Here is a 20282-nt window from a genome sequence, read left to right as displayed (position 1 = left end):
CATGTGAACCCATCTGCACCTCACAATACCTTCATGTAGAAGCTCCTCTTTTCATTTTACCCATGAACTCATAACCTTTTTACTCATTTAAATAAAGAAAATATCAATCTCGTAATTGTTCTATCTTCCTTCATTAAATAACATGAGGTATTGGTTTATATCTTGGCCAAAATACGCAAACATGTCAAGTTCCACCATTGTGTTAACTTATCCAGGTCTTAGGGCTTCTTCACATGGCCGTGTTTGTGCACGTTTTTTCATCACTGAAACTTATTCTTCATTGTGTGGATGCAAATGAACAATAAATAATATATTGAGGAGATGCCAGTGACTGCTCAGTGTGTTTATATATGCACTGGGTATGGTCTGCCAGTAAAAAAAAGTCATGTACTGACAATGCAGTGGCATGAATAGATGACCTGGCAGATACTCCAACACCCCAAGTGCACCAAACGTACTAACACCACGCTATGCCAATATAAAATCAAAGTGTATGGACAAAGTAGAATGCAATACAGAGGTGTTAGTTTCCACCGCTTTTGGCCAAGATATGTAAGCTCGCAACCCACGTCAAGGGTCCTCATTACCTTGCGAGTTCCCTATCCTAAAAAAAAAACAACAAAAAAAAAAACCAGGCAAACACATGGAAAACAAGCTCCATGCACAGCAGATGTTGCCATAGCCAAATTTCTAGGGGTTGTTTAGTTGTGAACTTTTGGTGGCCTATCATCAGTTTAGGTCATCAATAGTAGAGTGATGTGGATCCATCACACAATACCCTCACCAATTAGCTGTTTACCAGGCCAGGGTGATTGTACACTGAGCTGATTTCTGTAGGAAGCATATAGCTCCTTTCACATTGTAGCGGCCTTGCTTTGTGGTGCAGTCCAAATTCCCTTTGAAAACTGCCCTGGGAATAGAGCTGTCTTCTTTCTGCAGAAATCAGCTGAGTGCTTGACTACATTAACCTATGTCTGTGAATACACCCTGGCGGATATGCTAGCGAAGGCCTATTCTAAAGATAGGCTATCAATCATTTGCAAATGGACAACCCCTTTTAATTATGGCCCTACAAGGCAGCAGTGATAATCTCTAAGACACCATGCTGCCCACAAATACATAATAACACAGGCTGAAGAGAGACAATGTCCATCTAGTTCAGCCTGTTCCCCCCCCCCCTGTTGATCCAGAGGAAGGCAAAAAACCCCCAATGAAGCAGAAGCCAATTTAGCCCATTGGAGGAAAAAATTCCTTCCCGACTCCATAATGACAGTCAGAATAATCCCTGGATCAACATTTTGAAAGTTGGTACAGCAGATTGATGTTATCTATGCAGCAAGACAAGATGGCCAATATTTCTAGCAGTAGAGGAAGAGTTGAAGCATGGAGAATGTCAGCTGAACTGATAAGCCAATGGTGAATGTGGAATGAGTGGTTGTTGAGAAAAGGTAGTAAATTAGATTGATGTTTTCTCAACTTCTACACATTCTCCATCGACTTATCAATTAAGCCCACATTCTCCACGGTCAATATCTTTCCCTTCTGCTCCCAACATGGGGCATCTTCTCCTGCTGTATAGAAAACATCAATGTGCTGAACCACCTTTTGTCACTTTCCACACATTCTACATTCTCCCTCGGCTTGTCATTTAAGTCCATGTTCTATATGCTCAAAATCATTCTCTACTGCTCTAAATGAGGCACATGTTGTCCTGATGCATAAATACCATCATTCTGCTGTACCACCTTATCATGTTAATCCAGAGGAAGGCAAAAAACCCCCAATGAGGCAGAAGCCAATTTAGCCCATTGGGGGAAAAAATTCCTTCCCGACTCCATAATGGCAGTCAGAATAATCCCTGGATCAACATTTTGAAAGTTGGTATAGCAGATCGATGTTATCTATGCAGGAGGACAAGATGCCCAATATTTCTAGCAGTAGAGTAAGATGTGGAGCATGAAGAATGTCAGCTGAACTGATAAGCCGATGTAGAATGTGGAATTAGTGGAAGTGGAGAAAAGGTGGTAAAATAGATTGATGTTTTCCCAACTTCTACACATTCTCCCTTGGCTTATCATTTAAGTCCACAGTCTCCATGATTAAAATCTTTCTCTACTGCTCTAAATGAGGCACATGTTGTCCTGATGCATAAATACCATCATTCTGCTGTACCACCTTATCTTGTTGATCCAGAGGAAGGCAAAAAAACCCCAATGAGGCAGAAGCCAAATTAGCCCATTGGGGGAAAAAATTCCTTCCCGACTCCATAATGGCAGTCAGAATAATCCCTGGATCAACATTTTGAAAGTTGGTACGGCAGATCGATGTTATCTATGCAGCAAGACAAGATGCCCAATATTTCTAGCAGTACAGTAAGATGTGGAGCATGGAGAATGTCGGCTGAACTGATAAGCCAATGGGGAATGTGGAATGAGTGGTTGTTGAGAAAAGGGAGTAAATTAGATTGATGTTTTCCCAACTTCTACACATTCTCCCTCGGCTTGTCATTTAAGTCCATGTTCTCCATGCTCAAAATCTTTCCCTACTGCTCTAAATGTGGCACATGTTGTCCTGATGCATGAATATCATCATTCTGCTGTACCACCTTATCTTGTTGATCCAGAGGAAGGCAAAAAAAACCCAATGAGGCATTGGGGGAAAAAAATCCTTCCTGACTCCATAATGGCAGTCAGAATAATCCCTGGATCAACATTTTGAAAGTTGGTACAGCAGATCGATGTTATCTATGCAGCAGGACAAGATGCCCAATATTTCTAGCAGTAGAGTAAGATGTGGAGCATGGAGAATGGCGGCTGATCCAGAATAATCCCTGGATCAACATAAAATAGATTGATGTTTTATCATTGCCCATTTCCCCTCCCTTCCAATCGCAGGCTTACCTCTTGTTCCTCCCTGCTGGTTCTGTGCAATGGAAGGGGCGGAGCTAAGCATAGGAGCCCATGCAGCGGCCGATGTTCCTGGACTATCTTTTGGGCCCAATGTAAAAACGCCCGGAGCTATATTGGCTTGGAAATACGCCCGTGTGATCTGATGCATTGGAACACAGGTTGTGTTAAATTGCTGTCTGTCAAGGCTCTGGACGATATTATGGTCATTTCCATATGCGGGGAGCAGCCCATGAATACATTGCGGCAGAAGGAAAGGCTTCTTCACCTCCGTCCAGAAGGGATTCCCAATTCTGAGATCACGTGGGAAACGGCACATTCATCTCCAATATTGTCTTTAACCCAAAGTCTGCCGGCCAATCCAAGGAGCAGACTTGTTGTTCCAGGTACTGAGCCAAAAACTGAAGAGGAAGATACATGGGAGTGCTGGCATAGATCTTGCCCAGTGAGACCAACTTCAGGTTCAGCAGTTGCATCCTGTCGGCAGCATCCATCTCTACGCTGTCCTTCAACTCTGTTTGTATGATTTCCTTCCATATCTGCTGCACCAAGAAAGCATTAGAAAAAGAAGCACATCTAAGGATTGCAAGCTTGCACTCTGAAAGCTGGAATGGGTCTGCAAATTTCTCATACAGAGCTGTAAGGTCGATTACCTGTGAATCAAGCTGTGCCGCAGCAGTCTGTGCTGGGGGATGTTGGGAGTATTTCCTGAGTAGCACTTTCTGGATTTCAAGCTGTACTTTAGCGACATCCATTAAGTCTTCCAGCTTATGTATGAGTTCTGAATCTTCAGCACGTCCATACTGGCCATTGGTGGTTCTGGCACACAAGATGGCTCTAGATAAGTATTCAATCCTTCCTTTCAGAGAGATGTTGGGGCTCTCGTAGTCCGCTAGTTTGGCCATCACCCTGGCAGCTTTGATGGGACTTCCCTTCTTCTGGTAGTAACAGAACAATAAATTCATGTAGCGCACTTCGTTGTCCTCATGGTTGGACATGCGCACCAAATGAGACTCCAGAAAAGGTGACTTCAGCTCCAGCAGGACGTCTGTGAGATCAACCTTGATGAGCCAGTTGAATAACACAATATGGAAGAATTCATCTGCAGAGCGCGGAAGCAATTCCAGTATCTGGTGAAAAAGAAGTCCAGAGGGGCCGTGCTTTGTGGTTACTCTTCGGGGAGCAGATTTCCTTTGGTTGACCAGCTCTTGCAGTAAATCAATGATGATTTTGTAGCTGTGCATCTTGGTTTCAAATGCTTGTAAGCCCAACTCATCGCCTTCGGGCTCACCGTTCTTCAGATAGCGCAAACCAAGGCCTTGCGGATCCTTGTTTCCAGCATATGTAAGGCACAGCTGTACTACACCCTCATAAAAACACTGCTGTCTGTACTTGCCACAAACACTAGCCAAGTCAAGAAGGTGACATACTTTCTGGTACTCCTGCAGTGACGCGCGCAGCAATTGTTCTTTATCATACTTGTTGTTGACTTGAAGGGATCGTTGTATAAGTACATAAGCCTTGGACAATATGGCATCTTCACTGCTGTAAAATATCGGGCACATGTGCTGCAGGTAAGAGATCACCTCATCCGTATTTACATTGTGACGGATATGGCAGTCGATCAATGATGCGATGAGAGTCTTGGTCAGCTTCTTCCCCCGGATGACTAGATCTTTAAAGGTCATGTTTTTCAGCTGCTTCTGCAACTCCTTGCGAAGCCCAGACACTACCTGGTGAAAGTGGGGCTCACAGAACTGGTTCCACACCGCTAAGGTTTGGCAGGTCTTCTTCACCAACTGGTGAATTCCTTGAAGGGAGGTCTTCTCCGTTAGCGGGGCCTCAGTGTGACACTCGTCATGTACCTCTTGGTGATGGCAGGTGTTGGTATCACGCTTTAGGAAACTGAAGGCTTTTCCAGAACTGTTCTTCAGCTTCTGCCTTGTGCCGGTGGTCGCCCTGTTGCCACGAGGGATCGTGCTCTCATATTTAGACTTTAGATCTCTGAGGGTGCCCGTTCCAAAATTAAAATTTCTCTCCAGAAATTCTTGTAAGTCTCTGAGGTCTCGTAGAGCTGATTGCAGAAGTTCTCCGGAGATGCCACTATCCATTTTTATGAAGTCACCGTTGTCATTCTTGCATGTTCTTTCGACTATGAGGTCTTTATCCCAGATGAGGTGAATAATGCTGGTAAAATAGATGTAAATCCCATTGTGTCCTCCAGAAAAATGTTGTTGAGTTGAACCCTGGAAGCGTTTATTTGGTATCTGGCTACGTGTGGGTAAGGGTGACCCAACAGATATGGTGTTATTTGCCCTGGTGTTATTGGGTGCGGGAAGTGAAGAGTTATTCTTCACCTGCGCTATTCCTCCATATCTGAAAAATACCTCAGTAGCCCAGGTAGACAGCTTCTGATCGGAGGCAGCAGTAGAACACGCAAGGTGTAAACTAGCTGCACAGGCCTGGTCCGGGTGATACACCTTAAAAAGTTGTTCAGTCTTCTGCTCATCTTCATCTTCATAAGCGTCGATGAGAGGATCCTGAAGCTGCTCCACCGGTCTGACCAGAGAGAAGATATGGCTTCCATGTGCGGAGAGCACAACAAACATTCTGGCTGGAACCATATGTTGTTGGACGGAAGAGTCCTTGACAGACGCAATTACACAGGAATGACCCCGCAGATGTTTTACGGCATGTGTTTCCATTAATTGGTTCTGAAATGGGACGCAGTTATGGTTGATGCACCATAGTTGGTCATAGACGGCGTTTTCAGCAGCTGCCATAAGGAAAACGCCATCGCTATAAAGCACTTGATGGACGTTTGATGGCTTGTCCACGGTGGCAGAGTCTATAAATCCGGGCGGTAGGCGAATATGGACTAAATCCAATCGCCAGGGCTGAGCTGCGGGCCGCTTTGACGGGGCGGATGTAAAGTAAAGGCGGACGCCGGCGCCAGTAATAGCCACCAAGTCACAATTCACAGATTCTGAATCTTCAATGACAGCAATCTGAATGATGGGCCTGAAGAGTGACGGGTCGGCTGTCTTGGCGATCCCTACAGCAGCGGATACAATGGCGTCCTGGAATACTGACGCCTTTTTGGTTATTCCGCTGCCATCTGGACCCAAGTCATAGACCTGTAGTACGCCGCTCTCAGAGCGGGTATACAAGATGTTCCGGCTGTCATCCACAGCGATCTGAACGACGGGGTCATGTCTGCTTAGAAGCCAGGAGGCGAGCAGCACGCCGGCCGCGCTCCGCGTACAGTTAATAATCTGCCACTTGGGGCTAAGCCAGCCGGCTTCAGCCCGGTAGACCACTTCATACAAGCAGCCGGATGTACCAGACAGAAAGATGCGCCCATTGTGTGTGCCGGCGACAGATACGTAGGTATCTTCTGCAGCGGCAGAATACAAGGGCTCTTCTAGCAGCTGGATCTGCCCAGAAGGGTTGTCATGGGGATCTTCAGGCTGCAGACAGCTCACTCCTAATACAACAAGTGTGACCGGAGTGGCAATGATTAGCAGATGGGATGTCTGTGGCTGGACGACACCTTCTTGAGGTCTGACCAGTCCAGCACACACGATTGTGTCCCTGAGGCCACCAAAGCGAGTGACATTCCGGCCGGTGCGGAAGTCCCACAGGAAGAGGTCACTGCTAATGGCCAGCCAAGCCTGGCTGATCTCAGGGAACACTCCCATCATGCAATGCGTGTTCTTCATGGGGTTAAAATAATCTAACATCTCCGGGGGAAGCGGCACTGTGTGCACAGCGCTGACCACCGGGAGTGTGGGGGCGACACCGAGCAGATGAGGGGCCTGCAGAGGGTAATCAGCAGGGGAGTTACCTGACAGAGCAGGGCTGTCCCGAAGGTCCAGGGCGGATGACAAGTCCCTGTAGGCTGAGGCCTCGTGCAGCAGGCGCTGGATCCTCTTCTTGGCTGCGTCCATCGCGTCGTCCATACGGGTTGAGCGCGACTCTCAACTGTCAGTTGAGCCGTGTGCAGTCTGTTGTGACATCAGGTGCGCGCGGGAGGACACGTGACCCGCGGAGCTCGAGCGGGGTTTGACAGCTCACGTGACTCCTGTCTCTTCTTCCTGCAGAACTGCAACACAGAGTAGCCGGGAGGCATATTAACACATTCTGCCGCAGTTCTACAGCGCGGCCGATTCAGCCAATCAGCTGGCTGGAATCGGCACCACGTGACACAGCGGCGTGCCCGCGCATTGCCGTGCACGATGAGCTGTGCCCGCGCGTCACGTGGGCTGTGACGTCACCGTGCCTTGCATTTGCCCGCGGATTTTGAACAGTATTGATCTACGGAGGAAGCAAGCTGATGGTTGGAGCCTTTTCCCCAATTTACAAGATGGGAGAGTAAGATTTGTGCGCTACGTGTGGTGAGTACCCACCTGAGATTTGTGCGCTGTGCGCTACGTGTGGAGACGCGGTTACCTGAGATTTGTGCGCTGTGCGCTACGTGTGGAGACGCGGTTACCTGAGATTTGTGCGCCGTGCGCTACGCTGTGCGCTACGTGTGGAGACGCGGTTACCTGAGATTTGTGCGCTGTGCGTGTGGAGACGCGGTCACCTGAGATTTGTGCGCTACGTGTGGAGACGCGGTTACCTGAGATTTGTGCGCCGTGCGCTACGCTGTGCGCTACGTGTGGAGACGCGGTTACCTGAGATTAATGCGCCGTGCGCTACGCTGTGCGCTTCGTGTGGAGACGCGGTTACCTGAGATTAATGCGCTGTGCGCTACGCTGTGCGCTACGTGTGGAGACGCGGTCACCTGAGATTTGTGCGCCGTGTGCTGCGCTGTGCGCTACGTGTGGAGACGCGGTTACCTGAGATTTGTGCGCTGTGCGCTACGCTGTGCGCTACGTGTGGAGACGCGGTTACCTGAGATTTGTGCGCTATGTGTGGAGACGCGGTTACCTGAGATTTGTGCGCCGTGCGCTACGCTGTGCGCTACGTGTGGAGACGCGGTTACCTGAGATTAATGCGCCGTGCGCTACGTGTGGAGACGCGGTCACCTGAGATTTGTGCGCTGTGCGCTACGTGTGGAGACGCGGTCACCTGAGATTTGTGCGCCGTGCGCTACGCTGTGCGCTATGTGTGGAGACGCGGTCACCTGAGATTTGTGCGCCGTGCGCTACGCTGTGCGCTACGTGTGGAGACGCGGTTACCTGAGATTTGTGCGCCGCGCGCTACGTGTGGAGACGCGGTTACCTGAGATTTGTGCGCTGTGCGCTACGCTGTGCGCTATGTGTGGAGACGCGGTCACCTGAGATTTGTGCGCCGTGCGCTACGCTGTGCGCTACGTGTGGAGACGCGGTTACCTGAGATTTGTGCGCCGCGCGCTACGTGTGGAGACGCGGTTACCTGAGATTTGTGCGCTGTGCGCTACGCTGTGCGCTATGTGTGGAGACGCGGTCACCTGAGATTTGTGCGCCGTGCGCTACGCTGTGCGCTATGTGTGGAGACGCGGTTACCTGAGATTTGTGCGCCGTGCGCTACGTGTGGAGACGCGGTTACCTGAGATTTGTGCGCTATGTGTGGAGATGCGGTTACCTGAGATTTGTGCGCCGTGCGCTACGCTGTGTGCTATGTGTGGAGACGCGGTTACCTGAGATTTGTGCGCCGTGCGCTATGTGTGGAGACACGGTTACCTGAGATTTGTGCGCCGTGCGCTACGCTGTGCGCTATGTGTGGAGACGCGGTTACCTGAGATTTGTGCGCCGTGCGCTACGCTGTGCGCTATTTGTGGAGACGCGGTTACCTGAGATTTGTGCGCTGTGCGCTACGCTGTGCGCTACGTGTGGAGACGCGGTTACCTGAGATTTGTGCGCTGTGCGCTACGTGTGGAGACGCGGTCACCTGAGATTTGTGCGCTGTGCGCTACGTGTGGAGACGCGGTCACCTGAGATTTGTGCGCCGTGCGCTACGTGTGGAGACGCGGTCACCTGAGATTTGTGCGCTGTGCGCTACGTGTGGTGAGCACGTCACCTGAGATTTGTGCGCTGTGCGCTACGTGTGGAGACAACACCCAAGATTTGTGCGCTACGTGTGGTGAGTACGTCACCTGAGATTTGCGCGACGCCACCTGGCGCAACCTGTCTTTTTTTGCAGATTTGTGCGCCTTATTGCAAAATTACGTGTGGAGAGGATCCTGACGTTTGGACGCGTTTCGAGAAGAATTTCGCTTTGCTAGGACACCACCTGACATCACTCAGCGAGGTAAGCTGTTGCATCTGCCCAAATTTTCATCGCGTGCATCTGCTCATATGCGCATATTTGGCGCATATTTGCAGGTTTTCGCTTGCATCTGCTGATATGCGCATATTTGCAGGTTTTCGCTTGCATGTGGTGATATGCTCTCCGTTTTCCACAGGACGACTCGTGTGGAGAGGAACCTGACATTTGGCTGCGTTTTGTACAACGTACGGAACCGGAGATGGGCGTTTTAGGTGCTGATCTCACATTTGCCCCCCGCCTTTTGGAGAGGACGACTCTTCTGGAGAGGAATTTCGCTTCGCTAGGACACCACCTGACGTCACTCGGCGAGGTAAGCTGCTGCATCTGCCACATTTTTCATTGCTTGCATCTGCTCATATGTACATGCATGCCTGTATGCGTACATGCATGCATGCCTGTATGCGTACATGCATGTATGCGTGCGTGCATGCATGCCTGTATGCGTACACGCATGCCTGTATGCGTACACGCATTCATGCCTGTATGCGTGCATGCATGCCTGTATGCGTACACACATTCATGCCTGTATGCGTGCGTGCATGCCTGTATGCGTGCGTGCGTGCCTGTATGCGTGCGTGCGTGCCTGTATGCGTGCGTGCGTGCCTGTATGCGTGCGTGCGTGCCTGTATGCGTGCGTGCGTGCCTGTATGCGTGCGTGCGTGCCTGTATGCGTGCGTGCGTGCCTGTATGCGTGCGTGCGTGCCTGTATGCGTACGTGCATGCCTGTATGCGTACGTGCATGCCTGTGTGCGTGCGTGCATGCCTGTGTGCGTACGTGCATGCATGCCTGTATGCGTGCGTGCATGCATGCCTGTATGCGTGCGTGCATGCATGCCTGTATGCGTGCGTGCATGCATGCCTGTATGCGTGCGTGCATGCATGCCTGTATGCGTGCGTGCATGCCTGTATGCGTACGTGCATGCCTGTATGCGTACGTGCATGCCTGTGTGCGTGCGTGCATGCCTGTGTGCGTGCGTGCATGCCTGTGTGCGTACGTGCATGCATGCCTGTATGCGTGCATGCATGCCTGTATGCGTGCGTGCATGCATGCCTGTATGCGTGCGTGCATGCATGCCTGTATGCGTGCGTGCATGCATGCCTGTATGCGTGCGTGCATGCATGCCTGTATGCGTGCGTGCATGCATGCCTGTATGCGTGCGTGCATGCATGCCTGTATGCGTGCGTGCCTGTGTGCATGCCTGTATGCGTATATGCGTGCATGCCTGTATGCGTGCCTGTATGCGTACATGTGTGCATGCCTGTATGCGTACGTGCGTGCTTGTATGCGTACGTGCGTGCCTGTGTGCGTGCGTGCGTGCCTGTGTGCGTGCGTGCGTGCCTGTGTGCGTGCGTGCGTGCCTGTGTGCGTGCGTGCGTGCCTGTGTGCATGCATGCGTGCGTGCGTGTATGTATACGTGCGTGCGTGGATACGTGCGTGCGTGGATACGTGCGTGCATGCGTGTATACGTGCATGCCTGTGTGTGTATACATGCGTGCGTGCATGCCTGTATGTATGTATGTCTAATTCTTCTGTCCAGGTTGGGGGAGTAGTGGTCATTGTAAGTGGGTTGAGCGGATCTAGGAATCAGTAATAATGGTGGGATGTGACTGTTAACCTGCTGATTTCTCATTTCCTGCAGATCTGATGTCCTTGAGAACGGGAAGGCTGGCGGACAGTGAAGAGACCCTCGACGTTCAGCAATCTTGAAACCCTTCTTTTTATGAACTGTTTTTTCCCAGTGACTCCCTTTTTTTTTTAATACGTTTAAAAAAAAAAAAAAAGAATTATGACGGAGGATCCTGAAAAACTGCGCAATATTTTACTGCAATCCAGTAAACAGAAAAGACCCATAAACACAGCCGCCTTTGGTCTATATCACGGAATGAACCTTGTTGTAACATCCACACTAGCAATAAATTATAAAATCTGAATTGGGTGGAGTCTGTCGTGTTTTGACTATACGTTGCAGTTGGCGGTGTGCCCTGTCCTGCTCCTGATGCAGTTGGCGGTGTGCCCTGTCCTGCTCCTGATGCAGTTGGCGGTGTGCCCTGTCCTGCTCCTGATGCAGTTGGCGGTGTGCCCTGTCCTGCTCCTGATGCAGTTGGCGGTGTGCCCTGTCCTGCTCCTGATGCAGTTGGCGGTGTGCCCTGTCCTGCTCCTGATGCAATTGGAGGTGTGCCCTGTCCTGTTCCTGATGCAGTTGGCGGTGTCTGTTATGTGGCATGTGTATGACTCCTGTTCTGTGGTGTGGCTCCTCGGATCTGCTAGGGCCCAGTTCTTAAGATCGCTGGGCCGCCCTCTTACTCGGCTGATGTCCCCGCTTAGGTAGGGCCACTGTCATCCCCCCTGTAGCACAGGCTTGGTTGCCTGGATACTGTGTGACTCTCCTGTGTTCCCGGTGTGCGTGTATACTACTAGACTACCACTCCTTTAGTCACGATCGTGTGGGCCCTCTGCTTTATCTGCTCACACGATTGTAACAGTCTGTTCAGAAAGCCACTGACTACTCCTTTCTTTTTGGGCCCAGTGGTGCATACAGACATAACATTAGGGCCACACTGTGTATACTTGTGAACACGAGACAAAACAGGGGTATCCATTTCGGAGGTTCAATCCTCCTTTTGATGTGCAATATAGAAAAAAAAAGGTCTTGAAAAGGACATGTTTTCTAAAAATTAAATATTATTTGGTCTCCTAAATTGCATTCATTCCTAAAAATAAATGTGGGGCCAAAATACTCCTGACCCTCTCAGAGAATACATTAAGGCCTCATGTCCACGGGGAAAATCTGGCCCGCTCCGGATTCTCCATGTAGAATCCGTAACGGGTCCCTCCTGCCCCGCGGACATGAGCGCTGAAAATAACAATAAATCAGAATAAACTCACCTCCCATCCGCTCCGTTTCTTCTCTTCGCCGCGGCACCATCTTCTCTCAGTCGCGGCCGGATCATTTTGCTTTGGCCCGGCGCATGTGCGGGGCACGTCACCGACGTCATCATGCACATCCGCTGAGCTGAAGAAAGAAGATCCGGCCGCGACGAGAGAAGATGACGCCGCAGCGAAGGAAGTATCCGGAGCGTGTGAGAGGTAAGTTAATTCTGATTTATTGTTATTTTCAGCGCTCATGTCCGCGGGGCAGGAGGGACCCGCTGCAGATTCTACATGGAGAATCCGTAGCGGGCCTGATTTTCCCCGTAGACATGAGGCCTAAGTGTTCCTCTAAATTCTGAAAAGAAATGTTAAATTTGTACGTCTCCTAAATGGAAAAAATAAATTTACAAAGGTTTTAAACCGTGCATCCAGAATAAAGTGAACAGATGGAAATCTATATGTTCGCAGAGATTTGTACAGAATGTTTGCACTTATTTTATATATGACATTTGACAATGTGAAAAAATGAAAATTCAAAATTGTGCAAAGTAGCAATTTTAATAAATATACACAACTTTTAACAGTCCTTTTTTACTACCTAACAGAAGTACAACAAGGGGAAGAAAAAAATGTCAGTCACTTGGATATGCAAAACCTTTACGGACTTATGATATGTCAAGTGACACATGTAAAGTTCCAAATTTTCGGTCTGTCACTAAGGCGCAAACAGGCTTGTTCTCTAAGGGGATAAATAGCTTAGTGTATAAACTGTGAACCGACTAACGAGGGACAGTGAGCAGCATCACATGCAACCTGACAATCTTCATCGTACTGCTCCATCAGATCCTGATGATGTATTTCCATAGCAGGTGATGGGCCATTTCCAGCTTTTAAGCGTCCTCCGGAGCCAACATCTGGGAACTTCTGGCTCTCTGGTGATTCAACTCTGGTTGCGAGCAGCGGAAACGGTTACCACAGTGCAAGATTCTGACCAAAACGTATCAGCTGACCTATAACGAGGAAGAAAAAAAAAATTAACCCTGCCTGCAATTGGCTTAATTCCGTGGGTTTTCATAGTTCTTGCACTGTCCCTGCTTTTCTTCACTCCTACTTTAATAGATAAAGACATCGTATTTGGACAATTGGTATGTTTCTCCGAAGGTTTGTTCAGTTAGTGCAGATTAGGTGCAGTATTGGGATGGAACCTGTACGTTTGCTAAAATAAGTAATTAAATACTCAAATCTGATGTAATGTCTTTTTCGGCCAATAAGACGAATTTAACACAGCAAGTGTGTGTGTGTGAGAGAGAGGGGGTGGCTGAGTAAGTGGGTGAGCATACATGCATGTATACATACATACATGCATGTACGCATAAGGCATGTACGCATACAAGCACGCACGTACGCATAAGGCATGTACGCATACAAGCACGCACGTACGCATACAGGCACGCATACACGCACACAGGCACGCATACAGGCACGCACGCATGTACGCATACAGGCACGCATACAGGCACGCACGCATATACGCATACAGGCACGCATAGAGGCATGTACGCATACAGGCACGCATACAGGCATGCACGCATATACGCATACAGGCATGCACACATGTACGCATACAGGCATGCACGCATATACGCATACAGACATGCACGCATGTACGCATACACGCATGTACACATACAGGCATGCACGCATACAGGCATGCACGCATATACGCATACAGGCACGCATACAGGCATGCACGCATGTACGCATACAGGCACGCATAGAGGCATGCACGCATGTACGCATACAGGCACGCATACAGGCATGCACGCATATACGCATACAGGCACGCATACAGGCATGCACGCATATACGCATACAGGCATGCATACAGGCATGCACACATGTACGCATACAGGCATGCACACATATACGCATACAGGCATGCACGCATACACGCATGTACGCATACAGGCATGCAGGCATATACGCATACAGGCACGCATACAGGCATGCACGCATGTACGCATACAGGCACGCACGCATGTACGCATACAGGCACGCACGCATATACGCATACAGGCACGCACGCATATACGCATACAGGCACGCATACAGGCATGCACACATGTACGCATACAGGCATGCACGCATATACGCATACAGGCATGCACGCATGTACGCATACAGGCATGCACGCATGTACGCATACAGGCATGTACGCATACAGGCATGCACGCATGTACGCATACAGGCATGCACGCATGTACGCATACAGGCAGGCACGCATGTACGCATACAGGCAGGCACGCATGTACGCATACAGGCAGGCACGCATGTACGCATACAGGCAGGCACGCATGTACGCATACAGGCAGGCACGCATGTACGCATACACGTATGTACGCATACAGGCATACACGCATGTACGCATACAGGCAGGCATGCATGTACATATGAGCAGATGCAAGCAATGAAAAATTTGGCAGATGCAGCAGCTTACCTCGCCGAGTTATGTCAGGTGGTGTCCTAGCAAAGCGAAATTCCTCTCCAGAAGAGTCGTCCTCTCCAAAAGGCGGGGGGCAAATGTGAGATCAGCACCTAAAACGCTAATCTCCGGTTCCGTACGTTGTACAAAACGCAGCCAAATGTCAGGTTCCTCTCCACACGAGTCGTCCTGTGGAAAACGGAGAGCATATCACCACATGCAAGCGAAAACCTGCAAATATGCGCATATCAGCAGATGCAAGCGAAAACCTGCAAATATGCGCCAAATATGCGCATATGAGCAGATGCACGCGATGAAAATTTGGGCAGATGCAGCAGCTTACCTCGCTGAGTGATGTCAGGTGGTGTCCTAGCAAAGCGAAATTCTTCTCGAAACGCGTCCAAACGTCAGGATCCTCTCCACACGTAATTTTGCAATAAGGCGCACAAATCTGCAAAAAAAGACAGGTTGCGCCAGGTGGCGTCGCGCAAATCTCAGGTGACGTACTCACCACACGTAGCGCACAAATCTTGGGTGTTGTCTCCACACGTAGCGCACAGCGCACAAATCTCAGGTGACCGCGTCTCCACACGTAGCGCACGGCGCACAAATCTCAGGTGACCGCGTCTCCACACGTAGCGCACAGCGCACAAATCTCAGGTGACCGCGTCTCCACACGTAGCGCACAGCGCACAAATCTCAGGTAACCGCGTCTCCACACGTAGCGCACAGCGTAGCGCACAGCGCACAAATCTCAGGTAACCGCGTCTCCACAAATAGCGCACAGCGTAGCGCACGGCGCACAAATCTCAGGTAACCGCGTCTCCACACATAGCGCACAGCGTAGCGCACGGCGCACAAATCTCAGGTAACCGTGTCTCCACACATAGCGCACGGCGCACAAATCTCAGGTAACCGCGTCTCCACACATGGCACACAGCGTAGCGCACGGCGCACAAATCTCAGGTGACCGCGTCTCCACACATAGCGCACAGCGTAGCGCACGGCGCACAAATCTCAGGTGACCGCGTCTCCACACGTAGCGCACAGCGCACAAATCTCAGGTGACCGCGTCTCCACACGTAGCGCACGGCGCATTAATCTCAGGTAACCGCGTCTCCACACGTAGCGCACAGCGTAGCGCACGGCGCACAAATCTCAGGTAACCGCGTCTCCACACATAGCGCACAAATCTCAGGTAACCGCGTCTCCACACGTAGCGCACAAATCTCAGGTAACCGCGTCTCCACACGTAGCGCACAGCGTAGCGCACAGCGCACAAATCTCAGGTAACCGCGTCTCCACACGTAGCGCACAGCGCAGCACACGGCGCACAAATCTCAGGTGACCGCGTCTCCACACGTAGCGCACAGCGTAGCGCACAGCGCATTAATCTCAGGTAACCGCGTCTCCACACGAAGCGCACAGCGTAGCGCACGGCGCATTAATCTCAGGTAACCGCGTCTCCACACGTAGCGCACAGCGTAGCGCACGGCGCACAAATCTCAGGTAACCGCGTCTCCACACGTAGCGCACAAATCTCAGGTGACCGCGTCTCCACACGCACAGCGCACAAATCTCAGGTAACCGCGTCTCCACACGTAGCGCACAGCGTAGCGCACGGCGCACAAATCTCAGGTAACCGCGTCTCCACACGTAGCGCACAGCGCACAAATCTCAGGTAACCGCGTCTCCACACGTAGCGCACAGCGTAGCGCACAGCGCACAAATCTCAGGTGGGTACTCACCACACGTAGCGCACAAATCTTACTCTCCCATCTTGTAAATTGGGGAAAAGGCTCCAACCATCAGCTTGCTTCCTCCGTAGATCAATACTGTTCAAAATCCGCGGGCAAATGCAAGGCACGGTGACGTCACAGCCCACGTGACGCGCGGGCACAGCTCATCGTGCACGGCAATGCGCGGGCACGCCGCTGTGTCACGTGGTGCCGATTCCAGCCAGCTGATTGGCTGAATCGGCCGCGCTGTAGAACTGCGGCAGAATGTGTTAATATGCAGCCGGGAGGCATATTTGGGATTTCAGCCGCAGTTCAGTAGCAGTGAGCGATTCCAGCGACCTGATTGGTTGTTGGGGACACACCCCCTTTGGAGATGTGCACGGGGTAGTTAAACAAGCAGCAGCACGGCCGTAGGAGGGTCGGCAACTAAGCCCAAGCCTAAACCCTAACCCTAAGGTTGCTTGAATTGCTGAGTTTAGGCAGAACTGGGGAAGAAAAAGTTAATATGCCCTCCGCAGGATTACATCATGGTGAGCGGCTCTGCGGAGCCTCGGAGCTCCTACTGCGCCCACGGAGAGAAGCTTCACTCTGCTGCACGTCTGGTGTATGTAGTCTGCTCATATGTGTGTATATTTGCTGTATACTATGTATGTGTTAATATGCTGTATACTATGTATAGTGTGTGTATATATGCTCTATACTATGTTTGTGTGTGTATATATGCTGTATACTATGTATGTGTGTGTATATGGCTGTATACTATGTATGTGTGTCCATATGGCTGTATACTACCGGTATGTATAGTTTGTATATATGGCTGTATACTGCAGTGTGTGTATATGGTAGTATAATACACTGTGGGCATAGTGTGTATATTCTATATGTAGTACACTGTATATAGATATGCCTGTATACTATGTATAGTGCGTGTATATATGCTGTATACTATGTATAGTGTGTATATATGGCTGTATACTATGTATGTGTGTATATATGGCTGTATACTATGTATGTGTGTATATATGGCTGTATACTATGTATGTATGTATATATGGCTGTATACTATGTATAGTGTGTGTATATATGCTGTATACTATGTATGTGTGTGTATATGGCTGTATGCTATGTATAGTGTGTCTATATGGCTGTATACTACTGGTATGTATAGTGTGTATATATGGCTGTATACTACAGTGTGCAGTGTGTGTATATGGTAGTATAATACACTGTGGACATAGTGTGTATATTCTATATGTAGTACACTGTATATAGATATGCCTGTATACTACACTGTATAGTTGGTATACATTGTATATGACTATGGTCCCCTGCACACGGGCGGAAATTCCACGGCGGGATTTCTCGCAGAATTTCCGCCTGTGCCCGCCTGCATAGGATTGCATTGCAAAACGCAATCCTATGCAGACGGCCGTGATTTGTCCGTGTGAAATCACACGCGGTAAACAAATCATGACATGTTCTATTTCTGTGCGGGTCTCACAGAGGCCCACACAGAGATGTCACCCCTGGCACGCCGCCTCCGCTCTGCGCATGTGCCCGCTGGGTGGCAGCCTGCACATCACAGAGTGGAGAAGACGCGGAAGAAGGTGAGCCGCACTGCTCACTGCCGGGGCGCGGGTCGGATCCTGCTGCGAGAATTCTCCGACCCAGCCGTCTGCAGGCGGCCTAAATAATACACCGTGTGCATGCTGTGAATGCACATTATACCTTGTGTGCATACTGTCTGTATATGATGCTCTGGATGTTGTATAACGTTTGTATATGTGTGTTCTATATAAATATTCCCAGCGCTGCAGTGAACGGACTCCAACAGACATATAAATGTGCCGGACCTACTTCACAGGGTGCCTCACACCGAGTGCACCCCTCATCTAAAGAAGCGTTGTATAATCCCCTGGGCCCGCCCCTTCCGCATGGTCCGGACCGCTCGCTGGGGATTTTTATTTAGTTTCTGCTATTGTCTATCTCTCTCCGGTTTATACTTATATATTCGTATTTCCCTCCGATGCTCTCCATGATGTGATGTCGTAAGGACTGGCGACCAGCATATCTATCACCTCAACCACCCGATTATCTGGTTCTTCCTGCCGGCCTGGATCTTTGACCCACCGGCGCTCCCCAGGGAAACCCGGTTACCTCAGGGTGAGATAAAAATATTATATTTATTAAATTGGTAAATATAAATCCCCCCCCCCCACTCTGGGGCGCTGCCTTCTGATCTCTGTTCTGTATATATATATATATATATATATATATATATATATATATATATGATAGAGTATATGTGTCCGACCCCATATTCCTGTGTAGAAGGCGTGTATGGCCGGTGGATGATGGTGCTGTATGTATGGTGTGAGCGCTATGCGCATACGGGTGTTGTGTGTGTGTATATATATATATATATATATACTGGCTGATATACTCGGCTTCGCCCCAGTTAGTTTGGTACAGAGAACAGGAACCGAGGATTATAGTATGTTCCCCATTTTGCCTGGTTCTTCACGTTACCCAGGAAACACCGCGTGGAGGTGACCACGTGCTTCCTTGGCTAGAATTGTATAATCCAGTTGTGACCCCGTTACTTTTCCTACTTAGGATCTAAGGAACAGTTGCGCCAAATGTCATGTTTGTCCGCCATGGGGAGTAAGGCCGCTCTCACACAGCCCGCTTTTTACTGCGATGCTTAATCGCGGCACAACGCCTCCATTGATTTCAGTGGTGTTCTGCCGACTAGCGCTCGGACGCAGCATGTCTAACGCTGTGATTTTCAAGCGCTGTCTGCTCTATTTTCGTGCATTTTAGCACTTTTTAACGCACCTCATCACCCATAGTGGGGCGCTTCAAAAAACGCTGACAAATAGTGGAATGCCTTAGAAAAGGCCGCGCGAAATCGCAGTAAAACGCCATGATGTGCTAATGCGTGCGTGAGAGCGGCCTTGGGGAATTAGTGATGAGTCAGGCCGGCTTCACACGGGCAAGATTCTCCCACGAGTCTTGTGCCTTGCGGGATGTGAATATGATCCCCATTCTTTTGAACGGGGTCATACGCATGAGCGATTGTTTACCCACATTGCACCACAAAGCGATACAGGAAAAGAATCGCGACACGTACCGTCTTTGGGCGCGCCTTCACATCGCAGCGGCCATTGTTGTCAGTGGGGCCGGCGGCAGCATCGCTCCATGTGCTAGATGCACGCGATGCAATGAGGCGTCTCACCAATGAGAACAATGGTAGAAACTCCGTGATCAGCCGCGGCGGAGGATCGCTACTTCTCCGAAGTGATGCCAGATGTTTTTAATACAAAAGACGCCTCGCATCCGCGGTGAAATCGCACGTTGACGAGCGCAGTGTGAAGTCAGCCTCAGAGTCGGTCAGTGAGGGCTCACATTATATATAAAATGTGTGATAACTGTCGTTATCTGTATATACAGGGGGCATATGGGATGTACAGAAGTGTATATATGATGCAAGTGATGGTTATATATTTTTTGCTCTGTATATATGTGTTTTAACCCCTTAATGACACGGCCCTTGTTTTTCCATTTTCGCTTTTTCCTCTCCCCTTTTAAAAAATCATAACTCCTTCATTTATTCATCGACGTCGCTCTATGAGGGCTTGTATTTTGCGGGCCGAGTTGTGTTTTTCAGTGGTACTATATAATGTACTATATAATGTACAGAAAAACTTCTCAGTGGAGTGAAATGGAAATAAAACTAAATTCCGCCATCTTGGGTGTGTCTTGTTTTTACGGCGTACAGACTGCAACAAGAATGACCTGATAACTTTATTCTATGGGTCAGTACGAATACTTATAATACCAAAGTTATATAGGTTTTTTTGGGGCTGTACTCCTTTTTTTTGTTTTTCGAAGATATGTAATTTTTAAAAATTATTTCCTGCTGCCATCGTCTGACAACTATAACTTTTTCATTTTTTCGACATAGTTGTGTGACATCTCATTTTGTGCGGGACGCCCCGTTGTTTCCATTGCTACCATTCTGGCGT

General features: G+C 49.5%; 2 long non-coding RNA genes and 1 pseudogene across 4 annotated transcripts; 1 reads left to right on the top strand and 2 right to left on the bottom strand.

Moving 5' to 3' along the window:
• The window catches only part of LOC136626620 (nuclear pore complex protein Nup155 pseudogene), a 105527-nt pseudogene extending 98545 nt beyond the window's left edge, over positions 1-6982 (bottom strand).
• A 45-nt stretch (positions 6983-7027) lies between these two features.
• On the top strand, positions 7028-11093 carry LOC136626077 (uncharacterized). Of its 2 annotated transcripts, XR_010792628.1 has the most exons (4): positions 7028-7303; positions 9036-9143; positions 9298-9471; positions 10802-11093. It is a non-coding gene; the product is annotated as an uncharacterized lncRNA (long non-coding RNA). The 2 variants fall into 2 exon arrangements; XR_010792627.1 differs by lacking the exon at positions 7028-7303 and having other exon boundaries at positions 8862-9143.
• A 1479-nt stretch (positions 11094-12572) lies between these two features.
• Positions 12573-16537, bottom strand: LOC136626076 (uncharacterized). Of its 2 annotated transcripts, XR_010792626.1 has the most exons (4): positions 16264-16537; positions 14859-14966; positions 14531-14704; positions 12573-13043 (listed from the first exon to the last, which is right to left on the bottom strand). It is a non-coding gene; the product is annotated as an uncharacterized lncRNA (long non-coding RNA). The 2 variants fall into 2 exon arrangements; XR_010792625.1 differs by lacking the exon at positions 16264-16537 and having other exon boundaries at positions 14859-15119.
• Positions 16538-20282: the final 3745 nt, after the last annotated feature.

The sequence above is a fragment of the Eleutherodactylus coqui genome, chromosome 4 (assembly GCF_035609145.1).
Source record: "Eleutherodactylus coqui strain aEleCoq1 chromosome 4, aEleCoq1.hap1, whole genome shotgun sequence".
In the NCBI taxonomy this organism is placed as follows: domain Eukaryota; kingdom Metazoa; phylum Chordata; class Amphibia; order Anura; family Eleutherodactylidae; genus Eleutherodactylus; species Eleutherodactylus coqui.
This window is presented reverse-complemented; position numbering and strand designations above follow the sequence as displayed.